The 12,224-nt window shown below is 48.0% G+C and overlaps 1 protein-coding gene across 1 annotated transcript in view; it reads left to right on the top strand.

Moving 5' to 3' along the window:
- The first annotated feature begins 6,203 nt into the window (after positions 1 to 6,203).
- The window catches only part of TCN2 (transcobalamin 2), a 49,016-nt gene continuing 42,995 nt past the window's right edge, over positions 6,204 to 12,224 (top strand). Inside the window, exons 1-2 of the mRNA XM_040416004.1 lie at positions 6,204 to 6,276; positions 6,571 to 6,696. The gene's annotated coding sequence lies outside the window, so the exon portion shown is untranslated. The remainder of the gene's footprint in view (positions 6,277 to 6,570; positions 6,697 to 12,224) is intronic.

Below are 12,224 nucleotides of genomic sequence, written 5' to 3'. Positions count from 1 at the left end.
TACCTAGCCACTGGGGCATTTTATTTTTAAAAGCCCAAGGAGCTTGCTTTCTACATCTGTGCAACAAAATCGTGCAGCGTGCCCCACAAAAAACGTGCACTAGGTATGGTCCATCGCAGGCCCTCTTCCAAAGAAGAAGGGCCCCCCATAAACCTTTCCCAGTCCCTCCGGTCCAGAAAGCTCCTGCAAGGGACCGAGACAAAACAGGTAACCCCCAGCCGGAGCTGGGGGTACACCCAGGCAACCCTCAGCCAAAGCCGAGGGTACGCCACGTCTGTGGCTCCGGTCTTCAACCTGGGCGCCACCCCAGGTGTAGCTCAGAGCCTCAATGTCACCGCCAGACATCTGGGAAGCTCTGACAGACGTTCTTCAGAACCTCCTGCTTGAGGTTCTTTTGTTTTGCTTTCCTTTTGTCATCTCGTTTCCCTCTCTCAGCTGTCATCTAGTTGCACTGATTGCATCCCTTTAAATCCCCTCCCATACTGCATCACTTTGCGGTTTATACAACTTCCTGGAGTGTGCTGATGCTAGAAGCTGTTACTACTGCATCCACAAGATAAGTCTGTTTCTTTATTTCTGTTTTCCTGTGGGCTTGATCTTAGGTAACCCTGACTCCCTCCGTATTAAGTGTAGGGAGACGGTGGTCGTGTCCCCTCACTATTATAGGGTGTTCAGGTGTCATACAGTCGAGGAACGAGGGTATGCAAATTTCTACCATTGAGATTTTTGCATAGGCTGAGCAGTAAGGGAGAGAGCTAGCGTTGTTACAGGGCTTACCCATATGTTTCTTAGTTTTGGGATCAAGTCAGTCGGATCTTCATTTGTGTCTTCTAGTTTTCTGTAACACCATCCGTGACACTCAATTACTAAGGCTGGTCTCTCCCCGAAGGGTTTTGGCAGGGGGGTGCAGAATTGGGATGGTCACACCCCCCCCTAGACTTTAAGGGGGGTACCCGTAAGGGCGCTGTACCCAAGAAATCAACAAAACAAACGTGGAAAGTGAACACACAGTGAACATAAAAAATAAATAAGAGAATGTGTGCCATTACGGCCCGGGCATTCGACCAGGAATTATAAAAATTTCTCATCTTTTCTTGGCCAAAGCCGAGCAAAGAGAGGTGTGTGCGCTCAAAATGTGAAAAAGTGAAGTGTGTGCAAATATGCTGGCTCCCGGACCCAGTGAGTTCAGGCACCCCAGGGTCACCACTCCTGGGGCACTTCTGCACCTAAGGCTTTCAAACATCTCAGCCCCTTGCTTAGATCAGCAGAGGCCTTGGTCACCTAGCAAAGGTACCTTTAAACCCAAGCCGTACACCCTAGGCTTGCTTTGTGGTTCTCTGATCTACATCCTGGCAGGGCTCTGGCCACCAGGAATCTAAGAACAGATTGATTTTAGCCAAAAGGCCGAGAAGCGATTAGTAGAGATGGCCTTGCTGTTCGCCCGGCAGTCGTTTTGCGGTGAACTTTGCGCGTTCGCCGAACATGCGAACATATGGCGATGTCCGCGGCGCTATATTCTTTTGCATTGCGCCGAACTTTGACCCATGACACATCCATCAGGTGGGACAGGACAGCCAATTGAGACGTTTCAGCACATAGACACACCCCCACCCTATAACAGAACCCAATCTGGCAGCCATTTTACATTCTGTGTTTTGCCAGTGTAGGGAGAGGTTGCTTTGTGGAGCAGGAACAGGCTGTTAGGGACACCAAACGATAGCTAATAGGGCCAAAAAAGTCCTTTTAAGGACTAGTATAGGTGTGCTATCTATAGGTGTGATATAAGATACTTTCTAACAGTATATTATAGTGCGTTTGTATTGTGCATTAGTTGTGTGCGGTTCTGCTGCGATACCGCAGCTATATAGAGGGATAAGCGCTATTGGAACAACTATTTGCAACGGGTGTGATTTACCTGTTGCCCCCCAAAAAACTTATTGAGGGGTGTGATATACCTGCTTCCACTAAATATTGATTGGGCCTGCGATATACCTGCTTCCACCAAATATTGATTAAGGCCTGCGAGATACTTGCTTCCACAAAATAATGATTGAGGGCTGCGATATACCTGCTTCCACAAAATACTGATTAAAGGGTTCGATATACCTGTTTCCACCAAATATTAATTGAGGCCTATGATATACCTGCTTTCACAAAATACTGATTAAGGGGTTTGATATACCTGCTTTCACAAAATACTGATTGAGGGCTGCGATATACCTGCTTCCACAAAATACTGATTAAGGGGTTTGATATACCTGCTTCCACCAAATATTGATTGAGGTCTGTGCTATACCTGCTTCCACAAAATACTGATTAAGGGTTTCGATATACCTGTTTCCACCAAATATTGATTGAGGCCTGCAATATACCTGCTTCCACAAAATACTGATTAAGGGGTTCGATATACCTGTTTCTACCAAATATTGATTGAGGCCTGCAATATACCTGCTTCCACAAAATACTGATTAAGGGGTTCGATATACCTGTTTCTACCAAATATTGATTGAGGCCTGCAATATACCTGCTTCCACAAAATACTGATTAAGGGGTTTGATATACCTGTTTCCACCAAATATTGATTGAGGCCTGCGAGATACCTGCTTCCACAAAATACTGATTAAGGGGTACGATATACCTGTTTCCAGCAAATATTGATTGAGGCCTGTGATATACCTGCTTCCACAAAATACTGATTAAGGGGTGCACTATACCTGCTTCCACAAAATATTTATTAAGGCGTGCGAGATACCTGCTTCCACAAAATACTGATTAAGGGGTTTGATATACCTGCTTCCACAAAATACTGATTGAGGCCTGCGATATACCTGCTTCCACAAAATACTGATTAAGGGGTTCGATATACCTGTTTCCACCAAACATTGATTGAGACCTGCGATATACCTGTGTCACGAGTTGGAGGTCCCAGGAGAGACCACCGCGTCGTCAAGCAATAGACGGAAATCAGGTACAGACACATAAGAGTTTATTGCACAAACAAAAACATGAAAGGCAGCACAGAGAAAACATGAGCTCTATGTACCGTCAGCACAGTGGGAGAAAACCCCCACTGCACCACTGTCTAGTAATACTCCAGAAGGGCATGACTAAGCAACTCCTGGTGTTCACTAGAGCCCTAGATGGTAGGGTTAGACTTTGCCGCAGGAAGTTGCCAGGGTCCACTCTGGAGCGTGAACTAGACAGTGACAACAGGAGCGAATGGACAACAGGTACCAGAAGGTACCGACGGCACATAGGCAAACATAACAGACAGGTAAATACAAAACAGGGCATATAATAACACAAGCAGGAGTTCATGCAAGGGAGCAGGAGTGGCAATGAGCAGAGAAGGACTTGCTCCACCAGTAGTAAACTGCATGGCCTTCTCATGCCACTCTGCTGCAAAGGCTTGCTGAACACAGACATATGAATACAAAACAGGGGAACTAATAATACGAGCAGGAGTTCACGCAAGGGAGCAGGAGTGGCAATGAGCAGAGAAGGACTTGCTCCACCAGTAGTAAACTGCATGGCCTTGTCATGCCACTCTGCTACAAAGGCTTGCTGAACACAGACATCAGAATAAACACAAAGTAACTAAAACATAACAGGCAGAACAGATAACAGACAGACGACGTTAATGAACAAGTAGGGAAACTCACAGAGCACAGACAGACAGACACGGATCCCATGGGTCAGCAGCATGGGAGGGAGAGTACAAACCAGGAGCAGGACAAGACAACACACACCAGGAGAGCTGACCCAGAACTGAGTAGGGAAACTCACAGAGCACAGACAGACACGGATCCCATGGGTCAGCAGCATGGGAGGGAGAGTACAAACCAGGAGCAGGACAAGACAACACACACCAGGAGAGCTGACCCAGAACTGAGGAAACCTCAGCCTTATATACAGGTTCCATGGGTGCAGCAGAGAGACCACACCCATGGAGCAGACAGAGGATTAACTCCTAATAGGAATACAGGGGAGTTAACCCATACAGAACCACAAATAATACAGAGGAACGGAGCTGCAGCGAGAGCATAGACAGAAGGTCACAGCCAGCGGTAATGACTGTGACAACCTGCTTCCACAAATACTGCTCTTCTCTAGGGACTTAGGCACAGGGTCATTCTGAAAATGACAGGCAGAGGAAGAGGCAGGCCGTTCCGCAGGGGTGGTAGGGGTCGGGCAGGTGCACCAGGCCGGAGTCTAAGTGGGAAGTTGGAGAAGGCGCGTGCAATTACTTCAAAGGACGCATCAGAGTTGGTTGAGTGGCTCATTCAGCCTTCCGCTTCTGCACCCTCCTCATCCTCTGTATCTGCACCCTCTTCACTCTCTGCTGTGTGCACCCCCAAAGACACCACCACCACCACAGCCCCTCCACTCGAGTCAGAGGAATTATTTTTCCATCCATTCCCAGACCTTATCGATGCACAGCCATTCTTGACATCAGATGGAGGTAGAGGAGGTAGCAACGGCTGCCACCCAGTGGTCTGACGACAGTACCCAGATCAGCACAAGGAGGGAGGTAGCCGCTGTTGCTGCCTACTCCGAGATCTCAAATGTCAGTGGTGGTAAAGGTGACGATGATGACGTGTCGATGGACGTCACATTGGTGCCCATAAGAGAGGAAGAGGAGGGGAGTTCAGAGGGAGAGAAGAACAGCAGAGAGGGAGGAGAAGGAGGAGAAGCAGGCAGAGCTCGCAGGGCACAGGAGGCAAAAAGCAAATTGCAAATGTATCTGGAGCAAGCCATCCACCATGCACGGTTACTTCTGGCGCTCCCAGGACGCCAGCACATGGCTCCGCAGTCTGAGCTTTTTTTAATGTGTCAGCTGCTGAGAAGGCACCTGGCCTCCCATCACCAAGCCCAATGGGAGCAACGCTGTCGGAACCCACAAAGCCACACTCCCGGCGCTCCACGTCCTGCCTCTTCTCTTTCTCCTCCCATTTGTCCTCCACCTTCCATCGTGCCGTTGTCGCGTTCATCTGGCATAAGGCAGGCTTCCGTGGCTCAAATGTTTGAGCATAAAAAGTTGATGACGCCGGATAACCCTCTTGCCCAACGGCTGAACGCTGGCTTGTCCGAACTGCTAGCCCGCCAACTATTGCCATATAAACTGGTGGACTCGGAGGCCTTTAGAAAATTTGTGGCCATTGGCACACCACAATGGAAGGTCCCCGGAAGGAAATATTTCTCCCAGAAGGGCATCCCAGAGCTATATGGCCACGTTCAGCGGCAAGTGAATATATCTCTGGCACACAGTGTCGGTGCCAAGACCACAGACACGTGGTCTAGCAAACACGGACAGGGAAGGTACATAACTTTTACTGCCCACTGGGTGAAACTTCTGACGGCCGTAAAGCATGCAAACCGTGGCGCCCGTGTAGATTTGGTGTTACCGCCATGGATTACATGCAGGCCTGCCTCTTCTTCTCATCCTCCTACTCCATCTCCTCCTCGGCTGACTCCTCCTTTTTCACTGCTACCGCCTCTTCCGCTGCGCCCCCCAAGCTCCCCAGAACCTATTCGACGTGCCAGGTGAGACGTTGCCATGCTGTGCTGCGGCTGTTGTGCCTGGAAGCCAAGAGCCACACCGGTCCTGCACTGCTTTCAGCTCTGCAGTCACAGGCCGATCAGTGGCTAACCGCGCTCAATTTGACAGTTGGTAAAGTTGTGTGCAACAACGGTACCAATCTTTTGAGCGTTGCGGGCGCTGGCGCAAGGAATACCCAATATATGCACTTCCCTCTACAGTGTGCATGAGCCCTAACACAGATTGAGGATATTTTATCTTTACTGCAGAAGGGGACAGGTATCACCAGAGTTTGACTCAGGCAGCAGAAAGTCTAGGTTCACTAGTGGGTATGAAGCGAGGTAACCAGGGAGAACACCATAGGCATAGGCTACATTTATAAATGCTGTACGCCAGTTTTCTGGTGTACAAAAGTCACACATTTTTGCACAAAACTTATCCAACCCCTATAATGCCCCCTCTAATGCCCGGGCTCCTCACCCAGGTTGTACTTGCCTGGCTCCCCCTTCCAATTTCTTTAATTTTGCACAAACATTTTGCAACTTTTTCCGGCCACCGCTGTCTGACAAATTTACATTAATTTGCAGACAAGTGGTGAGCTAACCCAGTCAACTCCCTCTTTTACATCGGTGCCAGGACATTGCCAGAGCAGGAAGGAAACATACACAGAGTTAATCCTTCTCCGGTAGACACATTTAAAACTCTTAAATACTTTATTGATGCATGTACGCGCATAGGTAAGATCTCTTACGCGGTAATTTGGGGTGTTTTCCGTGTGTGTACATGCATCAGGTGTAAATATGCTATGTTTAAGACCATACCCAGTCGAAATGCGTAAGAAATGTTACCAGATTTTCTCAGTTTCTATTTACAATAATGTACCCCAAAAGACTAACCTAAATAAAAAATGACATATACATGAGTTCCCATGTGTGCCACTGGTGCTGGGGAAGGCAGTGTTTAGTAAATGTGTCCCATTGTGTACTGGCCTGCAATTTCCAGTTCCACCTTAAATCTCATCCTCTTCTCAGTAGGAAGGCTGGAAGGGGGAAGTCATGTGACCAGCAAGACAAGAAAACAAGCGGTGCCCAGCATTCTGCAGTCTGGCTGATCCAAGGAGCTTCCTGGTGTGGATCTGTGTTATAGACATTCAGTAGGTAGGTCTGAGCGGATATTTCATATTAGTACATATCATTGTGTGTGAACCTGTTGGGATCAGACTTTAGTTTTTTAAGGGAGAGCGGTAAGTGCATTTCTTCCTATCTCCAATCTTTACTAATGATTATTACTTCTATCTCCATTGTTTGTGCCTCTCTGATCATTTACGCCATAGCATGGAAGCATAGTATTGATAGGGCTGTATACTATTAACATAACAGAGCAGCCTTCCTATGAGACAGACCAAACAATGCTAATGTAAAGCAGCAGGTCATTTTGGGTTGGATTATTGCAGCATTAGGGTGCATTCACACGACCGTATTTTTGATCCGCATACGATCGTCATTTTTTGCGGATAGCATGCGGACCCATTCATTTCAATGGGTCCGTTAAAAAAACACGGACAGCACACCATGTGCTGTTCGCATCCGTATGTCCTTTCCGTAGCCCCGTTTTGCAGACAAGGATAGGCATTGCTACAATGGATCCGCAAAAAAACAGATGCAGCATGAATGTCACTTGGATGTCATCCGTATTTTTTGCAGACCACAAAATACATACAATGGTATGAATGCACCCTTATCCAGATTGGATAAACTGAGGAAAGCACTGCATCTAGGGGAGAATAATTCCATAAAATGCTACGCACAGGTTGCATGCATCTCGCGAGTGGCAGGTACTGCACATCCATCTTTACCGCCTCCGGCACATGTCTCTCCAGTGTGCATAAGGCCTTCTTCTGATCTGCCCGATAGTCTGAGCTTTCCATATATTGGAAGGATGTTTGTAAAAATCACATTTAAATGCATGGAATAGATTTTTCAGATTCAGAGATTTCTGCTAGGAATCTTTCATGTGTGAACATACCCTAAGGGCCCTATTGCTCGAGCAGATAGAGCAGACGATTGTCGGGAGGGAAGCGTTCCCTCCCATCAATCGCCTGCTCGCTAGGGGCGGAGACCTCTGCTATTACATGCAGCGATCTCCTCCTCAGTGTAGGGACTGATTGCTAATCACTCGTCCTTATACTGTCTCATGGTTTGCCGGCAGTGGAGTGCCTATTACACAGCGGGGTCTGCCGATTAGCCGATGAACAAGCGATTGCTCGTTCATCAGGTATTTGTCAGCAGTATTACATTGCCAGATGATCGCTCACAACACTCGTTAATGATCATCCTAACAATAATCTGCCCGTGTAATAGGGCCTTTAGAGCCCAGAACCAGCCTAAGGCCTCATGCACACGGCCGTTGTTTTGGTCCGCATCCGAGCCGCCGTTTTGGTGGCTCGGATGCGGACCCATTCACTTTAATGGGGCCGCAAAAGATGCGGACAGCACTCCGTGTGCTGTCCGCATCCGTTGCTCCGTTCCGTGGCCCTGCAAAAAAATATAACATGTCTTATTCTTGTCCGCGCTTTGCGGGCAAGAATAGGCATTTATATTAAAGGCTGTCCGTGCCGTTCCGCAAATTGCGGAACGCGCACAGATGCCATCCGCGTTTTGCGGATTCGCGATTTGCGGACCGCAAAACACACTATGGTCGTGTGCATGAGGCCTAAGACATTCGTGGCTATTCTGAGCATACATGACAGGTACATTTGTATTTGAATTAGCAGTGTATCTTTGAGAAGATTTCAGGCTTCTTTCCACAAGTCAGAGTGGCATAGTTCAGTATCTGAAGGGTTTTTCCTTCACAGGTCAGCTCCCTGCTGAAGGTCACTTAAGATAACTGCAAGCAGTTTATTGCCGATCCTGCATGTTCTCCCCCACAATGCTGACTGTGCTTCTCTATGTTCTGCTGAATGCCTGCGACCTGTGCAACTGTATTCATTATCTAAGTATGAAACGTGTGAAATCGTCAGAAGAATCCACGCCGTCGTGTATGACAGCTGCACATCCATATTTACACAGGGCGATATCCTGCTGACACACTTTATCAAAACTGGTGTAAAGGAAGGGGCTTAGTTGCCCACAGCAACCAATCAGGTTCCACCTTTCATTTTCCAAAGGATCTCTGAAAAATGAAAGGTGGAATCTGATTGGTTGCTAAGGGCAACTAAGCCAGTACTACTTAAGGCTAGTTTCACACTTGCGGCAGGACGGATCCGACATGCTGTTCACCATGTCGGATCCGTCCTGCGGCTGTTTCGCCGTGCCGCCGCTCCGTCCCCATTGACTATAATGGGGACGGGGGTGGAGCTCCGGCGCAGCACGGCGGTGCACGGCTTAAGGCCGCCGGACTAAAATTACTGCATGTCAGGTTTTTTAGTCCGGCGGCTTTCTCCGTGCACCGCCGTGCTGCGCCGGAGCTCCGCCCCCGTCCCCATTATAGTCAATGGGGACGGAGCGGCGGCACGGCGAAACAGCCGCAGGACGGACCCGACATGGTGAACAGAATGTCGGATCCGTCCTGCCGCAAGTGTGAAAGTACCCTTACACCAGTTTTGATGAATCTCCCCCACTATGATTTTGGGTGCCACATGGAAGACATGGTCACCTGACTAGCAAGCCTTTGATCATTTGTCTGGTGATTGGCAGCACATTTAGGCCTCATTCACACATCAGTGTTTTGGTCAGTGACTTCCATCGGAGATTGTGAGCCAAAATGAGGAGTGGAAGCTCCACAGAGATAAGGTATAGGCGAAAAAGTTGCTCCTGTTCTGTGTTTAGACCCGCATCTGGTTTTGGCTCACAATCATTGCTGAAAACCACTGTCCAAACACTTTAGGTGTAAAATAGTGGCAAGTCCCCTTTGTTAACCAGCCGTGCAACAATATTTAGTCACACAGACAGTTTTACGCTGTGTCCGCCAGTTGGGCGGGACAGAGTGTGTGTGAAAATGTAAGGCTACTTTCACACTTGCGGCAGGACGGATCCGACATGCTGTTCACCATGTCGGATCCGTCCTGCGGCTATTTCGCCGTGCCGCCGGACTGCCGCTCCGTCCCCATTGACTATAATGGGGACGGGGGCGGAGCTCTGGCGCAGCACGGCGGTGCACGGCGAAAGCCACCGGACTAAAATTACTGCATGTCAGGCTTTTTAGTCCGGCGGCTTTCGCCGTGCACCGCCGTGCTGCGCCGGAGCTCCGCCCCCGTCCCCATTATAGTCAATGGGGACGGTCCAGCGGCACGGCGAAATAGCCGCAGGACGGATCCGACATGGTGAACAGCATGTCGGATCCGTCCTGCCGCAAGTGTGAAAGTAGCCTTAGCAAAAAATAATGACACCAGCCAGGGCCTAGCATAGTTTTCCCCACTTGCAAGGACTGCCTCTGATGCGTCTAATTTATGATGAGGCACGCGCCTTGTCATAAATTAGACAAATCTTACGACAGCTGGTCTTGGTAAATGTTCCCCACTGAATGTGTGAATAAGGCCTTGTTCACATTTCTTTGTCCATTTGACATCTGGGAAGAATCTGTGTGTTCTGTTTTTTGCCCTCCATGTGTCACCCATGTTCCACGTACACTGCTGAGGTGAAAACCATTTTCCAGAGGATCTCCTACCAATCGTCTGTGAAACACTGACAGAACAAAGATGCCATCTGTGTTGTGCCAGTGGTTTTTTACGGACCCATAGACTTCAATGAGTATGTTTGCTCTGCATCACAGGCCAAAGTCGTGCATGTCTTCATGAAAACAGCTAATGTGTGAAGAAACACATTAAATTCACTGGGTATGTGTGCTGTCCATAGTGGCGGATTGGGAACTCAAAGTGGCCCTGGAAAAAAAGGTAAAAGTGGCCCCATATTGTAGGTGGAGCCAAACTAAAGGCGTGGCCAAACCAAGTAGGCGGGAGGTCAGAAAACTGTTAGGCCAGCTACAAATACAGCCTTCTATGTTACTGAGCAGCAGCAGAATTTCATGCTAAATTCCTATACAGATCCCATGTTAGATGTTACCAGACTTTTTATTTTTATATTTGACATATTTTGACTTTGTTTGTTTCTTACTTTGTGTTTTTATTTTATGTATATCGATTACTAGGGGTATTCCTGCAGTATATATGTCGCAGGGAAATGATGAAAATGAAGATTTGATCAAATCCCTAAGGGAGATGATCAATTTACGGAAGATGTTTAAAATAACATCTCTGTGGGGTGATTTCCCTAAAGAAAGTAAGTGATTTGGTTCAAATTTCTTTACTGTTTTAGTGAAAAGATGAAATAAACAAGTAAGGAGTCCTGGAAAAAAAAGAAAGCAGTCGAAGGACCTTTGATTACCTCATAGACATGTGACCAGTAATATTGCTATGTTACTGGTCACATGGTGATGATGTCATCAAAGGTCCTTTATCTCATAGCTTTCACAGTTCACTGATAAAAGGCCCTAGCGACGCCCCTGATTCTAGGTATATACTATTCTGGCAGGAACACAGCCAGGTGTAACGGGGGACCGAAGGCGCACTCGGTCTCCCATCAGCCGCAGACCTGCTGCTTAGCTTCGGGAGCGAGGATCTGTGTTCGGCCTCGTTCCCAGGGCGGCTTTGCTAGCTGGGAGGCTCCCTGCTCCTAGGTCTGCCTTGAGCGCCGAGCTGATCACTCAGTGCTCGACTTGCCTGTCTGTTGGTCATGTGACGCTGGCCACGTCACATGACCCTCACTCCCCACTATTAATACAGGCAACCTGCTGGCTACAGGTTGCCTGTGATTTTGGTCCCTTAGGCTGTGTACTATTATTGTTATTTAGCTTACCTTTGGATTTGACCCTTGATCTGGTTCCTGACACCTCTGCCTGTTCCCTCAACCTTGACGCTACCTCTCGGATTTTGACCTCAGCTTTCTTTTGGATTTTGTCTTTGCCTCTTCTCTGGTACTGATGTGACCTCTCGGATCTGTCTCTGTCTCCTCCCTCGTACTGACGTGACCTCCTGGACTGACCCCGGCTAGTTGACCCGCCTCGCCCTTCCGTTTTTGGTGGTACCTTGCTTGTTCCACCTCTCTGTCCGCTCGAGTGCTACCTCTCATTGGCTGTCCGCTTCCCTGCTGTCTCTATGCTTGCGCTTACTCAGGTCAGGGACTGTCGCCCAGTTGCGCCCTGTCACCTAGGGCGGGTGGTGCAAGTAGGCAGGGACCGGGTGGCAGCTCAGGGGGTGCACCTCCGCTCTATCTTTATACCCGTGACGCTATCCCGTGACAGCCAGGCATATTTCTGTGGGGGCACACTCCTGACCATGGGTTCAGATATAGAAAAAAATCTAACTCTGACCGAAGTTGTATCTGAAGAACAGTTTAATGAAACGATCAGGATGTTTTTGAACAAGCGGCATGATAAAGAAAAAACGTTTGTCGACTTGCGAAAGGATAGAAGAAGCTATCGCAGTCATTGAGCAATTTTAATTAGCACCACTACTTAAACTACAACGGACACATAAACAGTACTATTATGGAATAAAATACGATGTTATGGAAGTAGGTACTAAAAAATCTTAGATTTTGAAGAGAAAGTCTGACTCCGATCCAAATATCTAAACAATATTGATTTTGAAGAGAAAGTGTGACTCCGATCTAAATATCTAAACAATATT

This window comes from Bufo bufo, chromosome 2 (assembly GCF_905171765.1).
Source record: "Bufo bufo chromosome 2, aBufBuf1.1, whole genome shotgun sequence".
NCBI lineage: Eukaryota > Metazoa > Chordata > Amphibia > Anura > Bufonidae > Bufo > Bufo bufo.
This window is presented reverse-complemented; position numbering and strand designations above follow the sequence as displayed.